Raw genomic sequence first — 6576 nt, forward strand, 5'->3', positions numbered from 1 at the left:
GTTCCTATATGAAAGACAAACTGGTACACTTAAGACATATTAGAAGCTTCTATCTGAACAAAAAGGGTACAAGAGTATTTACCTGAGATAAATCTAGTATGAATAGTTCTTATCCAAACAACAACAAGCAAACAGCAAGTGTCAACTTTGGAAATCCTCCTACAAGTAGTATAAATCTAATTACACAGTATTTATGTAGTTTAAGTAATCCATGCCAATGCTAAAGAAAAATGCAGGATAATCACAGTGTGTATTAATAGTGTTTTACAAAATTAAAACTGCTTTATGTTTTAAAAAACTCTACTGGCTATGTATTTTTAACACATTCATTCTTTTTATGCATGTTGCCATGACTGCACCCTCCTAAGTGGCAATAAAACCAAGGCTACAGATCTGCCAAAGCATACTTACTTGGTAGCAATTCCCATTGAAATGAATTGTACTTGCTTCCAAGTAAGTATGTTTAGGATCAAGATTCAAGCATTGGAATCTAGATAGTATCATAACTAATACCTATATACCAATTTAGAAAATAAACCTAGGTAAAAAGTTTACAAAATTGATCCAGTTCCCTTACATTTCACTTTTAAAGAAATTAAACAAAGAATGTAAAGGAGACTTTCCCCCTTAATAGTCAAAAAACTGTGCTACTAGAAAACCATACCATAATAGACAAGTTTATCTGCAAAAAGAGATGCATTTAAAATGTTTTAAAATATACTTTCTGTTACCAACTTAGGTTGATCAGCAGCTTTATTCATTGTTAGAATCCTTCAAATGTAGGGGGCCTTGGACAAGATAACAAAGGCATATACAAAAACAGTAAACACTGACCTCCTGAGGTTTCTACAACAAAAAATATTCAAGTAGAAAATCTACATCACTTAGCAGCGGCTATTTCTGTAGTTTAGCACACTAAGCACTTTTATTTACTGTGTAAGGAGCAGATTTAATAAGCCGTGCTTGTAGCATGCCAAGAGGCAGAAAACACTGGAATGTAACAAAGACAAACGCACAATTCTACTGGTATCAACATTCAGTCAACATTCAAAAACTGTCAAGACTACACAAAGAGAATTAAGATGCTTTTATATATCCCATGATGCAATTGATTTATAACTGTTAGTGTTGTGATATAACTCTTTTTACCTCAAATTCTAACCCAAATGGTTTCTGCAAGTGTACAATACTTTATACAGTATGAATGATTGCTCTGAAGTATGAACTCTTCAACAAGCATTAGCTGTAATATTGCTTTCTTGTTACTTTTCTGCCTGATCAGTTTAGTCACAGTAGAGCAGTCACATCCCTCTATATTAACCCAAGTAATAAAATTATATATTTAACAAGCAGCTATTGCATACTAACCTTTAAACATTATTTGCAACTGAACAGTTCAACTTCATAAGGGCCAAAACAAATAAAAAGGGCTTATGATTTAGAACTTCATTTCCTCTTGTATTAATGCTCTGTCTGCTCACAGAGAAATTAAATTAAACCCTTGTCTAAGGCAATTTCCACCCTCAATAAATTTTACATTGTTGGGAATTTATATCTAGGTCTTTGATTTGAAAAGCTGCAAAAGGAGAAGCTGTATAGCAAACTGATTTGAAAGTAGATTGCATGCAGTTTTTTGTTCAAATGGATTACATAGTAGTAGTGATTCCAATCTTTATAGGCTTCTAAACAGGACATGTATTAAAAGGTCATTTCCAAGCATGTGTAACCCACTCAAATTTGCAAAGCAAAAAAAAGGAATGTATAAGACTTGTGCATGCTTCCACGCATTCAACAAAAACGTGAAGTCATAGTTCATAAATTTCACACTCACACAGCTTGAACTTCAGTGCAATGGCTAAATCAAACAACTTGAAAAGAACTAAGTCATGCAAAGTCAGTCCTTACAAAAATTGTTATCCAGTATTTGTTTCTGCAATGCAAAGATGAGGATCTAAAATATAAGGCGGCTGTTATGGCTTTTTTATTTTTGCACAGATTAATTTTGCAGCACTTCGAGAAAATGGAAAGGTGTGGTTTCACCTCTGACCAGCAGAGCTAGTTCTCTCCATTTTCATTTATCATCATGGGATACTCTTTAGGCAATCTGAATTAATCACAACTTGCACTTTTATAGTAACACAAGATCAAGTGTACCAGTTAGATTTTCACATTCACAGTACATAAGAAAATACACATGGAAAGAAAAGTAAAGGGTTAACTTAACAAGGATTTATTCACAGGAATACAAGTGAGTAGAAGGAAAACAGAAAAGCTAAACAAATGAAATGAAGAGGATCCAAACCATCTTTCACTCTGTAGCTATTAACTTGCACCCTTGTGCACACTTTAGAACACAAAGGGCCACCAACATGCGCCGATAATAGTGTCGATACCCTGCTTTACACCCATTCACTTACGTATCTTAAAGATCATGCTTTGAGGGGAGAAAAATTGTAGTTTGATAATATGTTGGGTGGGAATAAACACTGAAATGTAGCAATCATGTCATTAATTTTCTACAATTGTCTTTACGTGCCAACTAACATTTATGTAGCCTTTAACAGGTCTTACCATGTAACTTTTTTTTAGAAGTTCTGATAAAAATCACTAGTATAACCATGCAGAAAGCACATCACACTGACAGCACAGAGGCAATACTTTGCACAGCTATTATCAGCTTTCCACATTGTGCAGGTTACACAATACAATATCAATCTTATTCCTAACAGATCCTAAAAAGATATTTCAAGGCCTAATTGTAACTACAAGTATTTTATGTCTATATTCTTAATAAAAATAAAATCCACAGAATCTTAAAGGAATCTTTAAATGCAGGGCTATACTGAATTGGTAAACTGTAACACAAAACTGGCGCAACGTAAGTAATGTATACCACTCTCACTCTTTGATGCAAGCATGCTACTTTCCCACTAAAAATACGCTCGACCACTATGATCCAAAAATGCATGCCTGAACCTTAAACTGCACGTTAAGAATTATGCCTTACTCTAGAAATTAAATCTAATGAAGTACAACCATCAAATCATATCCACTACCTTTAAAGTTTCAAATGTAAAATTAAAAAATTGCCTTTCTTCTGAAATGCCCCTCCCCCCACCCCCAAAATGAAAAGGAGTGACTCATTTGGCATCTTGCAGGTCGCTTCATTTTGTTCAAGTTAACCTTTATTACTTTATTATGGGGTTGTTTTAATTTGTACACTGCAAGTACTTGTTCCTAAAACAGGTAACAAGCTTCATTTAACTGTACTAACTTCATTTGTTTAGTTCTTCATTAACATGCAATACCTAGCAATACCTAGGAATCCCATCAAATGAAACAATGCAGAAACCCCTTATTATGACACCTTTACGCTCGGTAATCCTCATTCTTCGGTTTCCTTTATTGTGTGAACACAATGTATTTCCTCTTTACATACCCCCTATAGTTCAATTATATAGTTTTCATTTTGGTACAGTTCCCCATAATATTGCAGAATGTGCTGTTTTGTGAATTTTTTTTGCGCTTCTTCACATCCAGTGCAGAGTTGTAACAGGAGACAGATTTCCACCCACAAAAGCTCCAGATGTTAAAACATTTCCCAACATCGGCTTAATACAGTGACGGCAACACCTCCCTCCCGCCCCTCCCAGTAGGCTTGGGATTGTACTGTATTCCCTACTGGTTTACCCTTCCCCCCAGTAAAGGGTAACATTTTTTTCCCTGGGTGCAGAGGCTCCCTCCCAGTCTTCCAGACTGAAAGACCTGTAACAAACAAAAATATATAATTAAATGTTCAGAAAAAAACTTTTTAAGTATTACTATCAATTATCTATATGTCTTCAGCACTGCACAATGATACTTCTGTTCCCTGCATGTACTGGAAGAGAGATTCATACCAGTGAAGACATTTTCAGAACAAAGTTCTTTCATTTGCCTCGAACATTCTTTATCTCCTGCCTTTCAGGATCCACCAAATGACTTGGATCTAGAATAACACCCTCTTTCATTTGCATTATAGCCTCTTAAGTTCCTCCAAAAGCTGGTCAGAATGTCCTATGAAACACTATGGGATATAATGCAGGGACTACAGTGTGTTTATGGGGGGGGGGAGGTTGATGGAAACGGATATGAGGTCTTGCACATGTCTGGCACTCAGCCAATAATGTCAAAGCCGTTAACAATCAAAACAGCAACATCAACAACAGTCAGATGTAACATATAGACAACCAACTATCTATTGTATCAAATGCTCTCTCAACAATGCTGAGTCCGGCTCAGGGTGGCTAACAGATAAAATTCCAAAATACATATAAATAATAAATACAGCTTTAAAATACTATGCTAAAACCTCATTAAAGTAAACCTCATTAGATGAATCTCCCTTAGAAGGGAATTCTTTTTAAGTATTACTATCAATATGTATATGTATATGTATGTCTTCAGCACTGCACAATGAATCTCCCTGAGAAGGGAATTCCAAATTTAGTTGATACCACAGAATCTTAGAATATTGTCTACAGCACATAGAATCAAATGGGTTAAGATTTCCCTTGCTGCAGAGCATTCTCACAGATCATACTCCCCCTCATCCCATTCCACAACTAGATTAAAACTTGTCTTAAGAAAGAAATACTGATCTCTGAATGGTCGTCCTGATTGATAGATGGAGGGTGTTCTCTATGTGGCATTACTCCTAACTGCTTCAACAGAGCAGAGAAGGAAAAAAAGGTTGTAAGACACTGGTCTTCAGCCTTCCCGGTCCTGAGATCCACCTTTCAGCTTTGGGCAGCAGTACAGAAACACTAAACTGCAAGCACATGACAAAAATCACAAGACAGGAGGGGAGCCAGGGCTGCGACCTCAGTGTCAAGACTGAGACTCAAGGCAACAGACCAAGAAAGCAAGCCAAGCACTACAAGGTGTACCAGAATGAAAGGTCAAGATCATGGAGGAATCCCTGAGGGGCCTTGTTGCACAGCCCTGCTCTTCTGATGCGAGAGGACCTACAGCAATGCTCACAGTTTGAAGGCGGTGTCAGAATATGTGTCTATTTTGTAGCACCTCGCAAGCAATTAAGAGATGAATATGAGGATTTATTTGTATTCCTATCAATACAGTACTGGCTAAAAAGGCGGTAGAGGTTGCTGCACCTTATATGAAGTATGCCATATCCAGAAGGCACATGGACGTGTACAGACTTGTAGGTGCATGTATAGGGAATGGTAGTTCCAGAAATCTTCTGGCTAAATTTCTGGGTCAGTTCTTAGGAAGAGTGTGCTCTTCAAAAATTCTTGTTTAAATTTTGTTTTGTTTTTTCAGAAAAAGCATGATTATGATTACTCAGAAATGCCAGGAATCCATTTCGGATAATTTTTTCCAGTTTGGGAATATTCTGTATCAGCAGACCTGGCTATCTACTGCCACCATTTTCAATGGACAGCAGACCTGGCATCTAGAGTCAGACATTAGAGCTATCCCCATTGATTCCAGCGGAAGCCAAAATAAGCTGGAAATAAATTCCTGACATTTCAAGATATAAATTTCAGGAATCCTGAAGTTTTGGGAATGCCTTTTGCTGTTTCAGATACTCCTAAGCCCTGATGCATTGAGACAGTTTTGCATATCTGTTTGCATTGTCAATTTTATGTACATATACGTTCTAGATACTTAAATCCTATCTTAGCCAACATGACAAACCTTCCTGATGCTTTAAAAGTGCATTGTCTTCTAAATGACTCTGCTCCAGAAATATCAATGAATATAGGCAAAACAAAGAACTAATTTGGGGTATAGTTTCAGTTCGAAAATATCCAAATGTACACCTTTAGTTCTAAGTATTGCTCTGTTGGAAGATACAAAGCTCCTTTCAAAGTAAGAATGCCTAAAAACACTCTCCTTGCAGAGGTTACAACCACCAGAGAGATAATGTCTAGCATCAGTAGAAAGTATTTCAGATGAATTTCATTCAGGTCCCTGGAAAGCAAGTAGCAGACCTTCTCAAAGAAAACTTCTGATGTGTATATGAGTGTTTTTCTTTTCTTTTCTTTTTTTTTGGGGGGGAGGATCAACCCCATGCATCTTGTGCTGAAAATGCAAAACATCCACATGCAAACCTCTTTTGCCTGAGATGAATTAGTAAATGGAGGTATGTTTCACTTAGGTTTATTGATGTAACAAAGTTTGCCTGGGTAATGTTCAAGGTTTCCATTCAGAAACTGCCCCCGCCCCCAATTGTCCAATATTCAATCTCCTCAGCAGTGAGCTAACACCTGAAGCCTCCCTGCCACAGGCAGTGTTAGATTCAGGCAGGGAGTTGTTGAATTGCAATTTTGGGCCTAAACTGATTGAGTGACTTGCCTGGCAAGCAAGTGATCTGGTTTACAATATCATTTGGACCATGCTGCCTTGTTATAGCTAAAGTAGTCCCCCTGCCAAACTTCAAAAAGAAGAGTGACTGAATATGAAGTCGTCTCAGAAACTGCTTGCTAAACTGATCAGGGCTTACTCCTGGTGTGGGGGGAGGCGTTGTTCATAAAACTGGAAGGAGAAAAAAAACCCTGGAAGGAGAAATCT

At 37.1% G+C, this 6576-nt stretch overlaps 1 protein-coding gene across 1 annotated transcript in view; it reads right to left on the reverse strand.

Moving 5' to 3' along the window:
* Positions 1 to 1953: 1953 nt before the first annotated feature.
* TNPO1 (transportin 1) overlaps positions 1954 to 6576 on the reverse strand; it is a 61944-nt gene continuing 57321 nt past the window's right edge. Inside the window, exon 25 of the mRNA XM_015413602.1 lies at positions 1954 to 3765. The gene's annotated coding sequence lies outside the window, so the exon portion shown is untranslated. The remainder of the gene's footprint in view (positions 3766 to 6576) is intronic.

The sequence above is a fragment of the Gekko japonicus genome, unplaced genomic scaffold (assembly GCF_001447785.1).
Source record: "Gekko japonicus isolate JY-2015 unplaced genomic scaffold, Gekko_japonicus_V1.1 scaffold318, whole genome shotgun sequence".
In the NCBI taxonomy this organism is placed as follows: domain Eukaryota; kingdom Metazoa; phylum Chordata; class Lepidosauria; order Squamata; family Gekkonidae; genus Gekko; species Gekko japonicus.